The sequence below is a fragment of the Gopherus evgoodei genome, chromosome 16 (genome assembly GCF_007399415.2).
Source record: "Gopherus evgoodei ecotype Sinaloan lineage chromosome 16, rGopEvg1_v1.p, whole genome shotgun sequence".
Taxonomy (NCBI): domain Eukaryota; kingdom Metazoa; phylum Chordata; order Testudines; family Testudinidae; genus Gopherus; species Gopherus evgoodei.
This window is the reverse complement of record NC_044337.1, coordinates 6,608,728-6,632,279: the sequence shown is the minus strand read 5'-3', so window position 1 is coordinate 6,632,279 and position 23,552 is coordinate 6,608,728. Positions and strand designations below refer to the sequence as shown.

Below are 23,552 nucleotides of genomic sequence, written 5' to 3'. Positions count from 1 at the left end.
ATTCTTGAGACTTTTTTTTTACCTTTATGGCACAGGGTCCCCTCACTGCTCAAGGCACCTCCTGCTGGCTGTCCTCTGTGTATTCGTCATACCAGACCTTCTCCTCCCCCTCTGGTGATGTCTTCTCTGCGCTGTCTTGCGCTGCGTCCCCTCTCACTCCAGGGACTGCAGTCTCCTCTTCGTGGCTTGGCCCTCCGGCCAGGTCACTAATGTCCTCCTCTTCTGGGGAATTCACCATCTCTCCAGACCCACTGGCTGCCTGGCACCTCCAACACCCTGTACCGCTTCCTGGCAGCTGGTAGGGGAACCCAGCCTGTCCTCTACACTGGGTACCAGCCAAGAGACCCTGTAACAAGCAGCCGCAGCCCAATACAATCCTACCCCTTGCTGCTGTTTCCCTGGGCTTCTTCCTCCATATCTGGCTTTCCCCAGGCGGGTTTGCCAGCTTCCCAACTCCCTCCACTCAGGGAGCGACTGCAGCCTTTCCCAGCAACAGCCCTGCATCCACCGGACTTTATACAGGCCCCTCCTGTTCCTGCACAGGTGAGCAGGTTCAGAGCTCTGCCACTGCACCTCGGCTCAGTAGTTCCCTTTTTCACCAGGAGAAAGAGGTGCTCCTGGCCTTCCTGGATGTAAGGGTTAGCGCTTTCGGGGGAGGGTGCCCCTGCTTCTCTGATGTTACTCACATTGAAAGAGGCCTTGATTCAGCAAAACGGTTAAGCACTTGCTTAACGTTAAGCATGTTTATGTTCCACTGACATCAGTAAGCACCTGGTTCAAACTAAGCACGTTCTCCAGTGCTCTGCTGAGCTGAGGCCAGAGAGACAGGGCGCCTGGCAGCACAGAAGAGGCATGGCAAGGCAATAATTACAGCGTGCTTGTATTACCTGAGGATTGTTCCCAGAGGACTGGTGCCGCAAGGGAGGCACAAGCAGAGCAACGAAGCAGGGACCAGGTAGATCAGCAAGGAGTGGAAGAGCTGTTCCACTTGTTGGCCTCCACATGCAAATGCACGGCCTAGGAAAAGACGACCCGCCCTCGCCATCTGCTCCAGGCTAGAGAGACAGAGAAGACAAGCGGTCACAAACCCCAAGTCCCATCTGTGAGGCTGAGAATGGCTCATTAGAATTGTCAAAAGATGGCACTGAATGTTCTATTAATTGATACCTCACTTGAAACACGCAGGAGCCTCTGAACTCAGTGTCATGAATTGGTGGCTGCTTTCCAAATACCTCCATACCCAGCTGCTTGTGCTCTGTCTGTTCCCCTGCAATCTCTTCCTAATGATGATGCAGTGCTGGGGGGAGCCGCTGACAGTTTTGCTCTGTGTCCTGTGTGAGTCATCTGCTCCTTTAGTTATTCCCTATTCCCCATCTCTTCTTATCATCTCATTTGGATCCATCCAATGAGTCACATACCATCCCAGGGCAGTATCCTGGAGCTGGATGGCATAGTCTCAGTTTTGCTGTGATGTACCAAGTGATTCTTCGGGGTTTGAGCTGTAATAATAGTACCTGTCATTTCACATGGTCCGAGGAAGGAACTTCTGAAATCTTGCTTTTCTGACCCGTATTCCCAACATGCTGCACATAACAGGCATTTTAATATAGCTCTTGGGTTAAAAGGCAAGATTACCTCACAGCCTGTGCCTCCGAGGCAAATTTGCCACCCTGGAAATGTTGCTTATATGTTTTCAACAGAGCAGTGAAAGGGAACATCAGCCATTCGTGTGCCCTAGCCTGGGATTAGTACCAATGCTGGGCTGCACACTCAGATCAAGATGTGACATCCAGGTAACACAAGATCTGAAACTTCTTTCTTTAGGAGATAAAGGAAATGCTGGGTCACCAGCAACGACAGGTGAGGATTATTTGAGATTCAGTTCAACTTTGTCCCTCCATACAACAATTAAGAGGAAGCTACTTGAGCTAAACATGCAGCGTTCAAACACACACACACACACTGAAGTGTACATTACATGCCTCTCAGACTGACAGCAGCAAAGCTCCTCTGTGTGGAAGACAAAACCTTTTCTGGGGGCAGGCCGAGACTGTGTAAATTCCCCACCACCACCCACCCCACCCCACCCCATCTGCAACTGAAAATCATAATGAACATCATCCACCTCCACTCCAAATACAAGGTACATTTCTTCAACCTGCCTGTTCTAATATAAATATGTAGTAACATGTACATTAATAAACAACCCACCACACCCCACACACTGCCAAAACACTCCACTGCACACAGATAAGAGAACAAACCACACGTGACAGCTGTCAGTCATGTCACATAATGCGCTACTGGGTATAAGAATAGAATAGAATAGATTTCTGATGTCATGCACTATGTATCACTGATGACTTCATGGAATCAAAATCTCCTCTGCTCTAGAGGAAATATCATGGAACAATTTAACAACAAACAAGTAGTTAGAACTGAGATCATTCTGAAGAGTACAACAATATCAAACCTGCAAGTAAAAAGCAGGATATGAACATATGTGTTCAACCCTGTGAAATCCTCTCTCAGGATCTAATGATCTAACAGTGCCACTGTCTTGGAGCAGGTATAAACCATACTCTCTGAGATTTCGCAATGCTTAGGCTGTCAAGAAAAATAATTACATATCCTTCTTGGCCAGACTGATCTTCGATCCTGACATCTGTGGAATGAAGCTCTAGCTGGAAAATAATCTCAACTCTTTGGTATAAAGGAGTTAAATGAAGAATTGCTGACACCAACACTTAAAGGAAAGCCAGTAAAATTAATGGGAAGCAGACCCACTGGCACCAAAATATTTACTGAGTCACACAGGAGGTACAATGTGACAGGAAACTTTCTTATCAGATCCTTGAAGATGGGAAAGTGTCTACACAACAAGCCAAAGGGAAGCCATTTTACAGCTGGAACGTGGGAACTGGGGTGTAAGGGAGATTAGAGTTCCGAGGTGGAGTTTATTTCTTGTCTTTTCATATGATATGAAAGGCTTCCAGGGCTCAGATGCTAACACAGCACGAAGATGAGGAGACAAGTGGAGCTGCCTTTGCAGAGACCAGCACCAGCCATGGGGAGAGCTGCCCAGCAAACCCTCCTCGCCTTACTCTGTCTAGCAGCTGTGGTTTGTCAGGCTAAGGACACCTGCCCAGGTGAGTCACAGACAAACCTGTTACCTTTTCATAACATGGATCTGACTGGTTCCCACTTTAAGATGCAGAATTTAGACTGCACAGAAGTTTAATATTAGCCCTTCTAATTTTCTTCCTTAATTAAATTGCTTTTAATCAAGAAACAAGATGGCTCACATATGCACTGTATAACTAATGCCTTTCCATTGCTGTTGGGCTGTTCCCTGGCATAGTAGGAGACAGAGCAAAGGGGCTGCGAAACCCCCAGCTACTAGACTGGAGAAGAATGGCATTCACGAGATGAGATGCTTTTTATTACATTTTACTCTTTGGCAATCCTCGAACAGCAACATTCTCCAGTTAAAGAATAATCTGATTAAATGAAAATCTTGCCATGTCTCATTCTCTACTGATTCTGTCCAGTGAGCTCAGATACTACGAGATGGAGATGATATAAGGAATAGAATATGATGGACAGAATAGAATGGACCTAATAAAAGGAACAGAATATGATGCACGTGATATAAAAAGTGAGAATAAAACAGATCTGATGTAAGGAATAGAACAGAATAAGTTTGATATAAGAAGTAAACTAGAATAGAATAGATATTTTCCTCCGGAGCAGATTGGCAGAGGCCCTGGAGGTTTTTCGCCTTCCTCTGCAGCGTGGGGCATGGGTCACTTGCTGGTGGATTCTCTGCAGCTTGAGGTCTTCAAACCACAATTTGAAGACTTCAATAACTCAGACATAGGTTAGGAGTTTGTTATAGAAGCGGATGGGTAGGATTCTGTGGCCTGCGTTGTGCAGGAGGTCAGACTAGATGATCATATTGGTCCCTTCTGACCGTAAAGTCTATGAGTCAATGAGATACCTCTACCCATAGCTATTTTTGGTTTGCTCCCAGGGAGATATTATTCAGATCTTTGGAATTAATGTGAAAGTCAGAAAGTCTCTAAAATGTTTGGAAATTCACACAGGCACAATACTCTGGCATTTCTCAAATGTTCCCTTATTTCATGCTTCTTAAGAGCTGCTCAAAGAGACTTTCTTTCCAGCCTCCTGAACCTCCCTTTCTTGCAGCTATACCTGGTTATAGGAAAAAGTCCCTGGGATCGTATTAATAAGACAAGGTGAAAGCAATGACTGCGGCTTGTGTTTAATGCAGTAGGTGAGGCTGCTCGGTTACAACTTGTGTAGCTTTCTTGATTTCCTCTCCCCAGATGTAGGGATACAATCCTGTTCCCAGTGAAGCCAATGAGAAAACTCCCACTGACTTCACATTTACAAGCCTTGAATCTACCTTTGTTACTTGCAGTCCCCACTGCTCTCATCTATCTAGGTCACATGGCCGTGGGGTTAGTTTTCACCCAGACTCTCACTAATCTGCCAGTTTTAGTGTCCCTTGAAAATCTTTGTCGAGGTTCTCCAGTGTCTGCCGTCCGGTCTCTTCTGGTGGTGAATTTAATACATGCAAATTCATTAACGTTTTAAATAGTCTCTTAATTCCTCAAATTGAGGCTGTGGTTTTTGTACTGAAAGAAAAGAAAAGAAAAGAAAAGAAAAGAAAAGAAAAGAAAAGAAAAGAAAAGAAAAGAAAGCTTATGGAGATTCTCATTTGCAGGATTTATTTCTCTCAGGGATCTGCAAAATGGTTCAATCCTATGGACCTTCTCACATGTCATTTATTTCTCCAGACGTGAAAATAGTGGGTCTCAGTGGCTCAGAGAAGCTCGCTGTTCTCCAAGGCTGTCCTGGGATTCCTGGTGCCATGGGGCCCAAAGGTGACCCTGGAGTTGCAGGAATGAGAGGTATGTGCCCAGGGGCGGAGGAAGACTCTGCTTTGGATGGCAGAAAAATGATCCTTACGAGTCCCCAACATGAGGAAAAGGTGCCTCCAACAAGCTGGTCACTATGCAAGTCTCTAACTCCACACTGAGGGGCCCGAACTAAGAAGCTGGCTCTGAACAATTGTCAATTTATTTTTCCTCTGGCCAGAACCATGGTAGCCTGTGGGCTGCTGCAGAAGGGAAGCCAGGTGTGTCTTTGATGGCCACCACCTTGGCCAGCACACCAGGGATCATCAGCATTAAGAGTGTGAGCTGATAGAACAGGAGCCAAAGGGCCAAGTGCCGCTATCTGCTGCTGTAACACACTGACCTCCTCCCTCACCAGATCTATCTGCCAGGACTCACAGATGCCAATAACCCTATAGAGCAGCGGTTCTCAAACTTTCGTAACTCAAGGACACCCATTCTGATTTTAAAATTTTCACAGATTCCCCAAGCCCCCCATTCCACCCCTTCCCCAAGGCTCCACCGCTGCCCCATCTCTTCCCATCACCACTCCAGCCCAGCCCCTCCTCTTCCACGACTCTTTCTGCCCCCTCCCCCAACATCCCATCCCTGCTCCTTCCCCTCCCTCCCAGGGCCTCCTGTACGCCACAGAAGAGCTGTTCCCCAGCATACAGAAGGCGCTGGGAGGGAGGGGGAAAAGTTGAGAGAAGGAGGGGGAGGATTTGATCAGCAGGGCCCACAGACCCCCTGGAGCACCCTCACAGACCCCAGTTTGAGAAACAGTGATATGGAGAGATTTGTTAAAACTAAGCTAGCTGCTATCTGAGTTGCACCCATGATGTGGCTTAGTGGAAGCAGCTGTCTGATACGTTCTCTGGGATGGATACCCCAGCTAGCGACTGATGTGACATGAAAATCCAAAGGAAGGATCCTCTCTCTGGACTCTAAGTTGCAGCCTCATGAGTCAAATCAGAAATGGCAGATGTGGGGATTCAGTTCAGTTGGTATGTTTGAATTATTCAGGGCTTGCGCTGTCAAATATCTACTCTCTTGTGTTTGTAGGAGAACGGGGAGCTCCAGGGATCCCTGGAAAGATGGGACCAGTAGGCAAGAAAGGTAAAGAAAGAAAGAGCGAGTCATCACAGTAACAGCTTCTGAAGGTGCTTATCGTCAGGTTACACCTGTAAAAACTTTTACCCCAGTAGAAAGTCAGTTCTGAGCCCCCCACTGAAATTGTTGCACTTCAGATAAATCTTTCCACTGTTTAACCAAGAGCAAAAAGGTGATGCTTGGCCTCCTTGGACTGAAAGGTAATTGATCATCTCAAATAATTCTTCTCACTGCAAAGCTGTGACCCTTCTGTACTTTAATAATAAACAGGGGATGGCTACACTGCAGCCGGGGGCGTGATTTGCAGTTCATGTATCTGTACCCACATTAGCTTTAATCTAGCTAGTTTGCTAACAACAGAAGTGAACCCAGGGTAGCGCGGGCTAAGTTACAGGTGTGAATATGTAGCCAGAGGGATCAGGCAAACTTGTGCAACCTATCCTGAATCTTGTGCCACTGCATCCTCACGGCTATTGTCAGCGAGCTAAAATCTAGCACAAGTACGTCTACACGAGCTGCAAATCACATCAGTGTAGCCATACGCACAGTGACAAGCACATACGGTGCAATTGTTCTGTAGCGTCTGCTGGTTCACAAAGGCCTGCGTGGACTTACAAATATTTCTTAGGACTTACAGGAATTCATGCTCAGCTAATCCAATCCTGTACACGAGCGGGACTGTAATTGAGGCTTGGTACAAATACCATTTTACCCTCATCTTTCTGTGCAGCCACCCACTGCTTTGTTTCAAGCAGCTGCCCTTATTCCAGTCTGCATCTAGAACTTGGTCTGAGTTTTGAAGGAACATCAGGTACAATTTTCAAAAGTGCCGAAGGAATAGAACCGGTTGGAAAATTTTCACCAAAATGAAGGGCTGGGGCACCTGGCACTGGCAACTGTCGGTAGACAGGATACTGGGCTAGATGAACCCTTAGTCTGACCCAGTGTGGCCGTTCTTTTGTAGAAGCCCTGAGCTCCCCCCGCAACCAGCCCAGCAACTGAAACCACCCACGCTGGAGTTTTTATAGCATGTTGGGAGAGGGTGCGTGGTGGCTCCGGGAAATAATCTACAAGAATATGAGCTCTATCCCGCAACACAGACCAGTGCACTGGCCTGTGTTGCGGGATAGAGCTCATATTCTTGTAGATTATTTCCCGGAGCCACCACGCACCCTCTCCCAACATGCTATAAAAACTCCAGCGTGGGTGGTTTCAGTTGCTGGGCTGGTTGCGGGGGGAGCTCAGGGCTTCTACAAAAGAACGGCCACACTGGGTCAGACTAAGGGTTCATCTAGCCCAGTATCCTGTCTACCGACAGTTGCCAGTGCCAGGTGCCCCAGAGGGAATGAACAGAACAGGGGATCATCAACTGATCCATCCCCTTTTGCTCATTCCCAGCTTCCAGCAAACAGAGGCTAGGGACACCATCCCTGCCCATCCTGGCTAATAATCATTGATGGATCTATCCTCCATGAATTTATCTAGTTCTTTGCTGAACCCTGTTATGGTCTTGGCTTCTGCCCTGAGGGGTGGCAGGGCTCCAGGCTTCAGCTGAGGAGACGGGGGTCTCAGGACTTAGCCCCATAGGGGTGAGGGCACTGGGGCTCGGGGCTTCAGCCCCACGAGGTGCACAGGGGCTCAGAAATATTTACCAGAGCAGAGCTCTGGACAGCTCCAGCTGAATTTAAGCCCTGATGTAGGGGAGCCAGGATCAAGTCTCTCCTCTGGCTGATTAAGAGCAGAGTTTTTCATCCCAGATAATCCTAACTCAAGAAGAAAAGGGACTTGAACTCCCTTCTCCCACATCCCAGTTTCTTAACAACCAGGCTGTAAAGTGTGAGAGAGAATCTCTCCTGTCAGAAGTAACCAGAGAGCATTGTACCCCAAAACCTTCTCGAATAGAAGACCTCAGGTTTCAATCGGAACATGGACATCTCAACACAATTTCATTTTCACAAAAAAACCTTCAAAAGGTTTTGTTTTCATGCTAACGTGGAACAAAACCCAAATTCAAAACCTCCAAAGTTGCCGCGAAATGGAATTGTCATGCTCCAGACAGCTCTGCTTTTTAATGGGCCTTAGGCTTGTAAGTTACTTACGTGCTTTTGAAAATGTTACCCATTGCATCCGGCTGCCTGAGGTCTCTGGACAGTCAGCCAGGGGCAATTCTTCACCAAGCTACTTTCATCTTGTTTTCCTCAAGTGAATGAGTTTGTACAAAAGGAGAATAAACCCCCAAATATTAACTTTTTTTTTAATGTCTATGTACTTCACACGCTTCTAAATGTAATGCCCCTCTTCTGCCCTCATATTCTGTATTGTACCATCTATGCCAAATTCATGCAGCTCTGGAGATGTTGGAAGGGCATTCGTGTATTTTCCTGCATCAGGTCAGGCTGACAGCCCATGAGTTCTGAGGTTACAATGTGATCTCCAACTCATGCAAGGGTTTGACCCTGTGCTCCATTTTAGGAGAGAAAGGAGAGCGCGGAGAACCAGAAATAACAGGTAAGAACCTCGTCACTCTCCCATATGGCAAAAGTACGATTTAACTGACAGTAGCACCTGTACTAGCCATGGGATAAATTCTGTTATCAGGCACCTCTGAGCTGCAGTCTGTCTCTGATCCATCTCCATCAGGAGGATGGTTAACCTCTCAAATAGTGGCCATTTCAAAACAAAACAAGCTATTACCAAAACATTTCCTTCTCCCTCTTCTGTGTAGGAACTACTGCTCCCACGCTGCCTCCCCTGTCCCAAGTATGACAGAAAGCCAAGGCACAGAATGAGTAATATTCCGCCTTATTTCAGAAAGACCCACTAACTAACCCATAATATTATTTAAGGTGGACGGAGCAGTCCCTGATGCCCTTGTGAAATGTGCCTCCTGGACCCTCCTCCAGCCTGTGGGAGTGCCAGCCCATTCCCACTGATGGGAGGCAGGGGAACCCCATTCTTCTCCACTCCCTTTGTGGACACTGTTGGCATTAGCTTTGAGCAGTCCTTTTGCTCTGGGAGCAGCGGGGCAGGGACAGAGATTAGGAGTAGGGCATGACTGTCCAGGTGCCTTTCCCTGCCCCTACTGACCTGCCAGGGCCAGGCACAGCCTCTCCCCAATGAAAGGAGATGAAATAAATCAGCTGTCTAAAAAAGCACAGACTCTGCTGAGTTAACCCCCTAGTGAGTGCATGTCACAGGTCACCCTCTGTGCCCGATCCACGCAGGATGGGACTAGGGGTCTGGTGTCAGGGGCCTCGACCATTTAGCTCAAAGCATAGCAGTGCCTGCTTTTAGCTCTGAAGACCCCAAGATCACACTGACTCTTCACCTGTCCCTTGCACAATCAGATCAAGTCCCGCACTTCCAATCAATGCATGTTTAATTTTCCATTTTGTTTAGGGCCCAGAAACTGCAAGGAGCTGTTAGCCAAAGGGAGAACACTGAGCGGCTGGTATGCCATTTACCCAGGAGTTATGGTGATTCCATCACTGTCTTCTGTGACATGGATACAGGTGGTGGAGGCTGGATTGTAAGTGAGAGGGAGTGTGGCGGGGAGGAGGATGGTATAGAGAACACGTTTGATTTTAATCAGAGGTGCAAGGAGTGCCACTTGCTGGCAGCTGTAAATCTGTCCTAAAACTGAGGAAATGTTGAGACAGAGCTGAAATAATTCATCCAGTTACATCCCAAATATGTCATCACAGATTTCATGTCCAGGCCAGCCCATCAGTTCAAAGAGGAGAAACTGGGTTTGTGGAAACCTGGAAGTTTCCTTATTTGTTAGGTTTTGGTTTATTCGCATTTGCTATTTAGATCTTGTCTAGCCTGGAAGACTCTACAGGTGACTTTAGGTATAATAACCTGCCTAGTACATGTGACCATGTCTCCCTCTAGTGTCTGGAAGGGCTACACCAGGCTTCCTTTATCTGCTGCCTTGGCTTCCTTTGGAGCTGGTCTCTCCTTCCATCAGCCCATGAAGTGTGGGCACTCCCAGGGTATGTCTACCCTGTACTGGGAACGAGCCTCCCAGCACACTAAAACTAGCAGCGAGACGTAGCAGCTCAGGTTGCAGCTTGGACCCCCAAGGTCTGAGCTCGGATGGCTAGCTCAAGTCTTGGCTGGAGCCATGCAGACATACCCCAGAGGTTAAGCACATTGCCTACACAGCATTCTCAGCACGTGACAGCCTGGCTGAGGCATGAAAGACCCTTATGTGATGGCAAAAGACAACAAGGCATAACTCTGTCATATCCCAACTACGGAAGGGTTTTTATGTTCTTCAAGCCATGGAGTGAAAGAGAGATGGGGCATGGAGCACAATGGCTACCAACTCAGAGGGGGTTTGCAATGCTTCCTAGCCTGAAGAGATAGCTCCATCCATCTAACGTGTAGTTAAAAAAATTAGCTCAAAATGGATTTGCCCAGTTAAATGAGCTGATGGGAGCCAGAGTCACTCTTTGAACTTGACCAGGTCACATCCCATCTCTGAGCCTCCTCCTCCTCCTTCTCCACAGATGAAGGTAGTGGTGCCCATGTTTGTAGAGCGGGACTGATTAATTGCAGGGAGATATGTTGGAAAGCATTATGTGAATGCGAAGTGTAGTGGCTGCGTGAGCAGGTATGAAGTAATGGTATGTCAGGCAGCTGCTTTATGATGGATAGACATCATGGTGCAGTCTTCCACCTCACACCCTCTCATTTCCTTGCAGGTTTTCCAGAGACGCGCAGATGGTTCGGTGGATTTTTTCCGTGACTGGAATTCCTACAAGAAGGGGTTTGGGAACCAGCTGACGGAATTCTGGCTGGGGAATGACAATATCCACCTGTTAACATCCTTTGGTAACAAAATCACTGATGGATTCTTTTCTGGGTTTTGTTCTCTGCTATATCATCTCCTTGGAGACAGGATACATAAAGTGATTCATCTGCTTGTATTCCTCGGGTTGGACAAACATGTCTCAACCCCTCAGGCAGAATGTTAATGGAAAGTGATTGACATTTATGTTTCCATTTTGCCTCTAGAAACTTGTGAACTTCGTGTCGATCTGAGTGACATGGAAAACAAAAAATCCTTTGCCCACTATGAGACTTTCAGCATTTCAGGACAATCTGACAAATACAGACTGAACCTAGGAAAATTTCTTACAGGCACTGCAGGTAAGTTTGGAGCCCATCCTGCACTTTCTGTACAAGGGAGGTATCAAGAAAGTATGTTTAACCATCAAAAGCATAGAGTATCTTTGGCAGTTCTACCAACTCAGAGACTACCTGAAAGGGGAGGTGGGAAGAAAGCCCATGTGACATTCTAACGCAGGCCATAGGCATGATGTTCTCACCACACTCATGCACAGTGGAATCAGAATGTTAACTGGAGTTGAACTGAGAATTCTTGGTCCTCCAGAGTCTAGAAAGAGGATGATTGGTTGGTGGAACTTAATAAAGTGAGGCTTTGCTGGGTAGGAGGTCTTTTCCCACAGTAGCCTCCTATTTTTAAATATTGTTTGGGAAGGGGAAAGGAGCTATCAGAGGCACATTAGGAGAGAGGGCTAGCTCAGTGGTTTGAGCATTGGCCTGCTAAATCCAGGATTGTGAGCTCAATCCTAGAGGGGGCCACTTAGGAATCTGGGGCAAAAATCAGTACTTGGTCCTGCTAGTGAAGGCAGGGGGCTGGACTCAATGACCTTTCAAGGTCCCTTCCAGTTCCAGGAGACTGGTATATCTCCAATCATTATTATACATTAAACATTATATATTAAACAAAAGGAACCATAGCTGTAGAGCCAAAGTGTGGAATAGAGAATCCCTGTTACTTGATTAATAGTCACATTCAGGGGAGCAAGACATCTCTCGGAACCTGACAGTGCTTTGTACACACAATCATGTTCTTGCTTCTGGTGTTTTAACAGGTGATTCCTTGTCTGGCCATAGAAATATGACTTTTACAACCAAAGACAACGACAATGATATGCATTCGGGGAACTGTGCTCTGCAGTTCAAGGGAGGCTGGTGGTACAACAAGTGTCACGGTTCCAATCTGAACGGGCTGTACCTGCTGGGGCCCCATGAGAGCTACGCAGATGGTGTCATCTGGGCTACAGGCAAAGGGGCTCACTACTCCTACGAAGTCTCAGAGATGAAGTTCAGGCCGGTTTAGCACAAGGAAAGAGCAGCGGGAGGTCGCTCTCCAGCAACATATGGGAATGGACCCTCAAAGGTAGTTAGATGCCTACAACCCATTGATTCCCATGAAAGTTAGAATCTGGGCCTTAGAGCCTGATCTGAAGCCCAGTGAAGTCAATGGAAGTCTTTCCATTGACATCAGATGAGGCCCATAGCTGGAAGCACCCAAGCAAACACACTGACATTTAATACCAAATCTTTCCTTTTCCTTGTCACGTTGAGTTGTCAGGAGCTCTCTGTTCAGGTGTGAATGCTGGTACCTTACAGCCCAGCCCATTCCATTCTACTTCTGTTAGAACCAAAGCAGAGCCAGCACTGCCTGCACATACGAGAGAGATCGTGACCAAGAGGCAGGGCAGCGGCCAAGCTGTGAGCCGCCGCTGATCACGTCACAATTATTGAGGCACAGCGTGACATCCCTTTTTTCATTCCTGCTAAATTAAAGGAAAATCCCTCTGACTTCAGTGGAAGTTTTGCCATCATAAGAGCTGAGTCAAGGTTTTAAGATTTGGCACTTGGTGACTCAATACATTCTTGCATCAGAAGTCATGGCATGATAATGCATCTGTGGTTAATTGCAGAAGATCAACAACTCTTAACTTTTTTTTTTCTTTTCAGATCATGAGCCTGGAGAAAGCAATATATTTGCACCTTGCTAATTTACACCAAGGATATTTACACCATTTATCATTTACACCAAGGTTATTAAGATCTCCCCACTTCCCAGCAAAGAGTGAACACCAGGCACCAATGAAGTCACTGGAGGTTTTATCACTGATTTCAGTGGGGCCAGGATGGCACCCAGAGCTTTACAGTGAACTCTTAGATTTCTCTCTGCAATAGTGCTATGTGATACTATGAAGCATAATCCTCACTGGTTAAAAGAAAAGTGCATATGTCACCCTAAATTAATAAAGTATGTTTAACCAGCCATGTGAAGTACATTTTGTGTGGTATGATTACATCTTTTGCATTGCACTAGTTTTCTTACTGGCTTTTTCACCACATCCCTCCCAATCATTTACGGGAATTTTTATATTAATAATATAAAACAAATGAAAATAAATACTGGTCCTTTTCATCAGAAGACCTTAAAGGGCTTGACAAAAGCAGGCAAGTATCATTATTCCTGTTTTACAGACAGGGAAACTGATATATTGATAGTTTAGATTATTTGTCCAAATTTACATGTATTGAATCAAGAAGAGTCAGGGATAGACGTTGGTTTGTAGCTCTGTGATCCAGCCACAACTATCTGCCTCGGAAAGGTTGCACTCTGTGTTGAAGATCTGGAGAGCGGAAGAAATTCTCGGGAAAGTAGCAGCACTTTATTGACTTTAATATAGGGCTGTTGATCGCAGTTGACTCACGCAATTAACTAAAAAACATTAAACGTGATTTAAAAAATTAATCACGATTAATCACAGTCTTAATTGCACTGTTAAACAATAGAATACCAATTGAAATGTATTAAATATTTTGGGATGTTTTTCTACATTTTTAAATAGATTGATTTCAATTACAACACAGAATACAAAGTGTACAGTGCTCACTTTATGTTATCATTTTTATTACAAATATTTGCACTGTAAAAAGGATAAACAAGTACTGTTGTGCCATCTCTTTATTGTGGAAGTGCTACTTACAAATGTAGATTTTTTTTTGTTACATAACTGCACTCAAAAACAAAACAATGAAAAACTTTAGACCCTACAAGTCCACTCAGTCCTACTTCTTGTTCAGTCAACCACTAAGACAAACAAGTTTGTTTACATTTACAGGAGATAATGCTGCCCACTTCTTATTTACATGTCACCAGAAACTGAGAACAGGCATTTGCCTGGCACTTTTGTAGCTGGCACTGCAAGGTATTTCCATGCCAGATATGCTAAACATTCATATGCCCCTTCATGCTTCGGCCATCATTCCAGAGGACATGCGTCCATGCTGATGACCCTCATTAAAAAAATGCTTTAATTAAATTTTGACTGAGCTCCTTGGGGTAAGAATAATATGTCTCCTGCTCTGTTTTACCCACATTCTGCCATATATTTCATGTTACAATGGTCTTGGATGATGACCCAGCACATGTTGTTTGTTTTAAGAACACTTTCACTGCAGATTTGACAAAATGCAAAGAAGGTACCAATGTGAGATTTCTAAAGATAGCTACAGCACTCAACCCAAGATTTAAGAATCTGAAGTTTCTTCCAAAATCTGAGAGGTACGAGGTGTGGAGCTTGCTTTCAGAAGTCTTAAAAGAGCAACATTCTGATGTGGAAATTACAGAAATTGAACCATCAAAAAAGAAAAAGAAAAAAACCTTCTGCTGGTGGCATCTGACTCAGAAGATGAAAGTGAATATGTGTCACTCCGCACTGCTTTAGATTGTTATCAAGCAGAACGCCTCATCAGCATGGACATGCATCCGATGAAGTGGGTATTCACCCACGAAAGCTTATGCTCCAATACGTCTGTTAGTCTATAAGGTGCCACAGGACTCTTTGTCGCTTTTTACAGATCCAGGCTAACACGGCGACCCCTCTGATACATGGATATGCATGTCATCTGGAATGATGCCTGAAGCATGAAGGGACATATGAATTTTCAGTGCATCTGGCATGTAAATATCTTGTGACGCCGGCTACAACAATGCCATGCAAACGCCTGTTCTTTCTTTCAGGTGACATTGTAAACTAGAATGGGCAGCATTATCTCCTCCAAATGTAAACAAACTTGTTTGTCTGAGTGATTGAGAAGTAGGACTGAGTGGATTTGTAGGCTCTAAAATTTTACATTGTTTTATTTTTGAATGCAGTTATTTTTTGTACATAATTCCACATTTGTAAGTTCAACTTTAATGATTAAGAGATTGCACTACAGTACTTGTATGAGGTGAACTGAAAAATACTAATTTTTTACAGCACAAATATTTGTAAGTGAGCACTGTACTTCTTGTGTTCTGTGTTATAATTAAAATCAATATATTTGAAAATGTAGAAAACATCCAAAAATATTTAAATAAATGGTATTCTATTATTAACAGTGTGATTATTGCAATTATTTTTTTAATCACTTAACAGCCCTACTTTAATAATGAAAAAAACTACAAATATTATGCTGACAGGCATTGTTTATGGAAGATTATGTATGGCTGTGAGTAGACGTCAACATAAAGGAGGAAGCGGTGATATGGAAAAGTAACCAAGAGTATATCTTTTGTCCACTCTGTATTATGGGCTTTGTTTTTTGTTTTGTTAAACTCTGACACATTTGAGAATCATTGACACATTCCATGCAGTGTCTGGGTAAGCAACGTGAGCTCAGCGCCACCCTCTGTTAAAAAGTGGAAACTCTTCAAAAATAAGAAAATGAGAAAAAAAATGTTCACAGACATTTATTGCATTTAGAAAGGAATTCATTTCTCTTGCTTTAGCTTTCCCCAGATATCATGATGAATTAGTTTACTCTCAGGAACTTTCAGAAAGGGATTGTGAGTGAATATTCACTGAAAACCACTTTACAATGTGTACTTATGTAACCTACAAGTGAGTGTGTGATACAGGTCCCTCTCTGTGCCCAACCCGCAGAGGATAGGAGTCTGTTACAACAGCGGCTCGGGAGCCTTGGCTCATCAGTTCAAGCTTTAGCAGCTCGTGCTGTAAACTCTGGAGGTCTCTGTTTCAGTCCCAAGTGTGTTGGCCTGGATTGCAGCCTTCACACTTGCAGTGGAAGCCTCATTCTTCAGGTTACATTCATGAGATATGTACTTCCATTTAAATCATTTCCCACTGCCACCTCTCTGCACTGATCAGTTACATATCACATCGCTACGGTTAAAGTTCCTTAACTATCCACCTTTCCAATCCTCCAGCGGCAGAGAATTGTTCTCAGCGTCACTGTGCAGAAGTTCAACAGCCCCCGGATGAGTTCAGTGCGGTAATTTGCATAGGGACTGGGTGGCAACAATAAAAAAGAGCCAATACAGGGAGCCCCGTTGCTCCTCTGAACATTGCGGCCAGACACAGCCTTCCTGGCAGCCCCACGGGGACAAGATTTTTACTTCCTGCTTGTAGGATGAGCAGGCCAGAGGACAACATTATGAACTCCAACAGTGAGTAACACAAATGGTTAATCCGTCCCTCAGTCAGAGTCAACAGTGATCCCTGAGATTCTCAGATTCTAGCCCCTCACATCCTCAGGCCAGTAAATGAGGAGACAATGATTCAACCAGAAATCCCCTCACCCTCTTTAAGTGCATCTTCTCTTTGGCCATCGTGACCTTTGACCTGACTATCCCCATAGTTTAAGCAAGAAGGAGAGCTGTATAAATCTGGAAAAGGGTTGGTCAAAATCAGGGGAACCACAACTCCAAAGGATTCTTGGAAGTTTTAAAACTGAATAAAGTCTAATTTTCAACTTTCTTTGCCAAACCTAATTTACACTTTTCACTTTGTCGATGAGGATGATGCTTCTAGGAAGCTGCATCAACTAGAAGCATCAACCTAGGAGCACTGTTAACAAGTCAAGGAGGTGTAGCCAAGAATAAAAGATATGAAGTATATTTCATCTCTGTAGCCTAACTGTAAGAATGAATATGGTAACACAGGGCCTACAACTTAGTCACACAATGCCTTAGGTCTGAAACAGGTTGGCATGACAACCTGACCAAAAGATAACCCTGTACCAGTAGGGTAAGATTACAGTAAAAGATGTGTTAAGTGCTGATGTTCTGGAAACTATGAAGCAACAGACTGAAAAATATGCCCCAATGTGCTAATTAATACCACTATATGCTGATAGTAACATTTTATGGGGACTCTATAATAACCTCACGTTTTTATAGTAACTCCTTGACACAGATGTTAATGAGAATATGTGGAACTAAGGGGATAGCCCATGAGAAATGGGGCACCCCTAAATTAGTGGGGTGTGAAACTATGGATAAGGAAAAAGGAATTGGAACTCTTATGCACACTCTTGTGTGCTTCTAGGATTTCAGTCTAATGACACAGAATAATTTTCCTTATGCTGTAGCCTTCAGGACACCAAACCCTTACAGACCACTGGGGTCTAAGAGATCAATATTAATCAACCAATCACCAATTCATCAGCAAAGTTGGGTGGGGGAAGCAAAGGGATAATAAACAACTAGAAAATGTCCTCATTGTCCAGGACTCTTGAGGAAATGTGAGAAGAGGCTCCCATGCCAGAGTGGATGAGCTGATAAAGGTGTTTGAGTGAAAAGCATGAGGGAAAATAGGATGTTTTAAACTTTTGTGATGAGATGTACCAACCCTGCACTGGTGAAGCGAGGGTTAAAGAACTGATCTGGGCCCAAGAGGCCATGCCCCCTCACCACTGCTGGGCATGCTCCCTGTGAAGAGAGCATTTAAAAGAGAGCAATTCAGCAGCTCAGTCTGGGCTGACGGTGGAGGAGAGCAGTAGAGTGAAGCAGACTCCTTCCGAGAAGCCACCAGGGCTCCACTCTGCCAGGACTGAGCATCATAGCCAAGTCACTGGAAGCCTGACGACGGCAGGAGCAGAAGGTGATAACTCGCTGTGGCTAGTGCAAGAGACTTTAGAGACAGATCAGAGGGGAACACGGTGAGGACCCCAAGTCTGACTCATGACGATGGCAGAGGGACTGGAACAAGGGTAAGAAGTGACCCAGGGAGCACACTTAGGGGTATCAAGCCCTGAGCCCTGTGTGAGGGTTGGTGGATAGGTTGGGCCAGGTTTCCCCTACCAACCCCTGCACTCTTGCCAGTAGGCAACACTATCTTGAACTATAGCTGTTAGGCAAAGTGGCCATTGGACTCTTGCTGGTGGGCAGCAGCATCCTGAATCTTAGCTGCTATGCGAGGCGGCCTCTGGACTCTCACCACTGGATGACACTCCCCTGAACTGTAACTACAAGGTAAAATGAGCCTTGGACTCTCACTATGAGGCATGACCCCCCGGAGTATCGCCATTAGGTGGTACTGCCACTGCCAGCACAGAGCACACAGCCAAACCCTGACACCCTTGCAGCAGGTGGGTTTGAGTGAGGTTCTGCCTGTGCTATAGGTTTGGATTTTCATCTCACACGGGTGTAAATCAGGAGCAATTCTGTCAATATCAAAGCAATTACTAGTGCTGGTTGGAAATTTTAGGTCCTTGGGGGGGAGGGGGGGCAGAATATGACTTTTAGGTTAAATGGAAATTTTTGTGGAAATATTTCCATTTCTTCAGAATTATCTTTTTTTGTCATAAATTCCAAAGCCAAAATCTTTCCTGTGTTCAATTTCAGTTTTTTATGAAAACATGACAATTTTCAAGGAAAATTCAACATTTTTGAGTGGACAAAATAATTTCTCAACCAGCTCTAGGCATTACACTGGTGGGAGGGAAGAATCAGTAAATACACGACTGTATTTTTGTCCTGTGTTTGTGATGCCCTCATCTGACTCCAGGAACAATAAATGTGGGTGAGTTTGTCTACACATTAAGGGTTTTTTCCCCATAGCACAAGCAAGCGAGAACTTCAGCTGCACTGACCGTGCTTCTAGCAATGAACCAAAGTCTGGGTATTGTTTGAAGAATCACTGTACTTCCAAAGGGCCCATCTTTTGGATAAGACAAAAACCAGAGGACTTGCTAGCTCATGTTGAGTAAATGACTTCCTGGCTCCTTCCTAAAGCACAGAATATTTATCCCTGGCACACTGGCCAAATTCATTCTTGGCCAACTCCATTCTGCAGTCTGAGTCCCACCACGGGAGTTCCAAGAGAAGCTATTTCTCCTTCTTCCCCTGGTCATATACTTGCACTTCCACAAAAATACCATTGGAAGGAGGGAATTTACTGCAAAAATACTGGGGCTTCTGAAGGAGATTAATTCATCTATGTTGTCCCCATGATAAGTAGGACTTATAATGATGTGATGTAGGCAAAGTTCATGGTCTGAAATCTTTAAGTCTGAGGGTAACCTCATTTGGCTGAAGGACAAGGCCTTCCTGATTTAGTTACCTCATGTATAGAGCTCCCTTTGTGTTCCCGAGAATCCCTTAGTATCTCTCTTCAGGGGTCAGTTATTTGGTGTTCTACTTTCCATGCCTTATTACAGCAGTTCTGTTAATGATCCTCCACACAGACACATCTGAATGAAACCTTAACTCAACAGCATAAGGGAGTTTGGAGCCTCATCCAACTCCCATCAGTGTTAAGGGGAGTCTTGCCATTTACCTCAGTCAGTTTGATCAGGACCTAAATAAAAAGTCCCTGAAGCCAACCCTTAAAGAGAACTTGGCCGCTAATCCATTGACAGTTATGCAAGAATCTTAGAGGTGACACAATCTGATGTTTACACACTTTTAAAGATAGGAAACTTTCCATCCAACAGTGCGAAGGAGAAACAGCTGGGTAGCAGGAGTCAGTGGATGGAGCCTGATGGCAGACCAGAAGCAAAGTGTATTGCATTTTTGTAATATAGATTTAAAAAACCCTCACAGGGCTGAGGTGCTAACACAGCAATGAGGATTAGAAGACGAGCAGAGCTGCCATTGCAGAGACCAGCACCAGCCCTGGGGAGAGCTGCCCAGCAAACCCTCTGTCTAGCAGCAGCAGTTTGAGAGGCTGAGGACCCCTGCCCAGGCGAGCGAGAGACACACTTGCTAGCTTTTAACTGCATGGATCTGACTAATCCCCACGTCGGAAATATCAAATGCACAATTTATGGGATTCTTTGTGTCCAAAAATGAAGTTGAGAGGTTAGTTCCTCATGTTTTAAACACATTTTGGAGCAAGACTCTCAGACCCACTGTGTAACAAACCCTGCTTAGCCCCTGATTCAGCAAAGCACTTAATCAAGTGCTTGTGTTTAAACGTGTGCCCGAGTCCCATTGAAGTCAAGAGGTCAGGGGCCAGGAGCCACCCATTAGCACAGCCTATGGAGTACCATCCTCACTGTTCCAGGCTGGTGGCACTGGCAGACCGGCTCACTGATCTTGGCATGCTGATTTCTCTTAACAAGTGGTGGAGTTACGCCTGCGGCCTGCCCTCCCCAGAGCCATCTATGGTATCTAGAATGACAGGCCTGTCCCAGGGCATGCTGAAGTCAATAGCAAGGCTCCCATTGTCTTCAACAGGCTACAGAGCAGGCTCTGTTCTCCTACCTGCTTTTGAGAATTGTCTTGCTCCTTCAATCTCGTGGCCTCCCTTTCCTCTTTCAAAAGAGACTCTTCACACTTTGTGGCACAGTTTCCATGTATCTTGGTCCTTTACAGCTCAGTATTATCCTGCTGTGAGCATGGATTTCTCTATACATTGGTCTCCTCTCCATTTCTAAAACATAGTTGAACTTGTTAAGTTCTCCCATCCCTGCTGTACTGGGCCCATCTGGTGGCTACAGGGAACATTGACGATCGTTTGAAATATCCACCTGATGCTTAAATTGAAGAGACACATTTAAAATAAGTTCCAAAGAGGCCGATGCACAAGTTTACATGTTTCTTGGAAACACTCCAGATCCAAAGTTCTTTACAAAATACTTTCATTATTCATTCCTTCCTTCCGACAGGGGTGAAGACAGTGGGATGCGGATAGAAATCATTATCCGCTGAACTGCAGGGCTCTCCCAGGAACTGCAGAATGTGGGGCTGCCACTCCCAGGAGCCAGCGCCATGCGCCAGCAGCTGCTCCAGCGCAGCTCTACTACCCCCAGCCCTGTCCTCCAGTAGGGCTGGCCAGACCCCAGACAGGAGATGCAGCCGTGTGGATGGGCTGGGTGTGGTCAGGAGCGGCGCAGGGTTTTTGGTGCCCTAGGCGCAGGGCCGGCTCACCGGTCCCGCAGCTCTGGTGGACCTGCCACAGGCGTCACTGCAGACGGTCCGCTGGTCCCGCGGCTCCGATGGAGCCCATACCCCCATTTAGAGCCCTCTCCCTTCCCCAAACCCCAGCCCAGTGAAAGTGAGTGAGGGTCGGGGAGAGCCAGCCACCAAGAGAGGGGTAATGTAGTGAGTGGGGGGCAGGGCATTGGGGAAGGGGCAGGGGGCGGAGCAAGGCTGCTTGGGTTTGTGCCGATAGAAAGTTGGCAACCCTACAGGAAGGGCCTTCTGGGACAGGGCTTGGGGTCGCAGGGCATGGTCTGCCCAGTTTAGTAAACACACCGTCACCTCCAACCCACGGCTCACTCATATGACTCCTGCCCTTTGCAGCAATAATTTGCATGGGAGCCTTTCATGGAGCCACAGACTCCAAATATGGGTCCACATTAATGCTGTTTCTGCAGTCTCAATACGAACCGTGTCAGCGCCAATTGAGTTTCGGGTTTGAATGATTCCCAGCCAGGTACTGAGATAAAACATTTATAGACAGAACTTCCAGCTTCGGCAGGAAAGTAAAATAGAAGCAACTGCATAGCTTGAAGTTAGTTTTTACGTAGGTTGCGCTTTGAAGAGTGACTCTCAAAATCAGCTCTTCTTTTCCAGCACACTTCCTCCCTTTATGCATTTGCAGTCAGATCTGATGGGTTTATTGACCAAAATAATCATTATTACTCATTGTGAGCACTGTGAGCAGTTCAGAGCCAAGGCGGCTATGGGAGAGGGAAATGCAAACTGCTCTTTTCTCCTGCATCATCAGCAAAACTTCAAAGCAAGGTCCAACTTCAGTGTCACATTCTGCCCTTGCCACTCCTCTCCAAAAAGGGTGACCAGACGTCCCGACTTTATCGGGACTGTCCTGGCATTTACTAGTTTGTCCTCCGTCCCAACCGAACATTGGTCAGGACGCAAATTGTCCCGATATTTTGCCCTCCAGCGCACACGCAGAGGGGGCTCGCACCCCCCCACCCCAATTCCACCCCAACCCTGCCCAGATTCTGCCCGTCCCTCCACTGGATCCCTCCCCAAATCCCAACCCTGGCCCCGCCCCCTCACTGTCCTAATGGATCCCTCCCCAAATCCCTGCCCAGGACCTGCCTCTTCCCCAAGCACGCCACATTCCTCCTCCTCCCCCCTCCCTCCCAGGCTTGTGCTAATCAGCTGTATGGTAGCGCAAGTGCTGGAGGGAGAGGGGAGAAGCGGGACGTGGTAGCCAGCTCAGGGGAGGTGGAGGCGCAGCAGAGATGAGATGGTACCGGAGAGCTGGGTGTGGAGCTGCCAGTGGGTGCTCAGCCCCCACCAATTTTTGCTTTTGTTTCTTCCTCCGCCGCTGGCTCTTGGTTCTTTGTTGTTGTTGCTCCGCTGTCAAACCTCCCCCCACGTACTGATATTTCACGTCTCTCATCTGGTCACCCTATCTCCAAACGAAGGGAGAATTGAGCCTGCAAAATCTTTTTTATTGCTGATGATGCGTGAGCAGCAAAGAACGCCTCACATCCCCAGACTGAGCATGCTGGGCTGGCAGCTCCTGAGTTTACTTGCAGACTGAGCTGGACCAGAACTGGTTGGGAATTTTTCAACAACCAGGTTTTTGTCAGAAAATGCCAATTTGTCAAAACTGAAAGTGTTTGTGACTTCAGCTTCATAAAACTGGAAGGGACCTGGAGAAGTCATTGAGTCTCATCTCCTGCTTTCACAGCAGGACCAAGTGCTGTCCCTGACAGATTATTTTGCTCCAGATCCCTAAATAGCACCCTCAAGGATTGAGCTCATAACCCTAAGTTTAGCAGGCCAATGCGCAACCCACTGAGCTAGCCCTTCCCATCCATCCAGATGCAAAAAGCATTCGTTGCTTCAGCTTCATCCTGATGTAAAAAGGGAAAACTATTCAAAACTCTCAAATATTCATGGGATCAGAAAATTGTTTCCTGCCCCACTGAAATCCCTGAGACAAGGGTTGTGGGAACGCCACAATGCTACTTTTACAGCCAGTTTATAGACGAGACTCTCAGTTTAAATGGAGCTGAGATGGAGTTCACGGCTGCGGACATTATGAATGTGAGTGGGTATCTGTGACATTCAATATAGACTCAGGGTATCCGGCATTCTGCAGGCCTACCGGCCTGCCTGCCATTTGTGACATGTTGTAGGTTCTTCCCCAATCCTGCCTTTCCCAGGAGACCGAGGCACCGCTGACAGATCTTTCCCTTGCTGGTGGCTCTCCGCCCCCACCTCCCCTTGAAAGTGCAGGGATAAAAACCTCAGGGATTTTCATCTCCTCTCCTCAGAGGTCCCACACTGAAAACTTACCCTGGGAGGAGTACTCAATGCACAAGAACACAACATTCTACTAACAGCACAGCAGGCTGGGAATGTGCTGCTTTGTTCAGCTAAGTAACAAACTCCCACTAACTAAAGGGGCAGGAGTGGTGCATGGCTCCATTCCATAATATTCAGTTAACTGCTTTGCTACAAAG

General features: G+C 46.0%; 1 pseudogene; it reads left to right on the top strand.

Moving 5' to 3' along the window:
* The first annotated feature begins 2,877 nt into the window (after nt 1–2,877).
* LOC115635985 lies at nt 2,878–13,173 on the top strand (annotated as a pseudogene).
* The last annotated feature ends 10,379 nt before the right edge of the window (nt 13,174–23,552 follow it).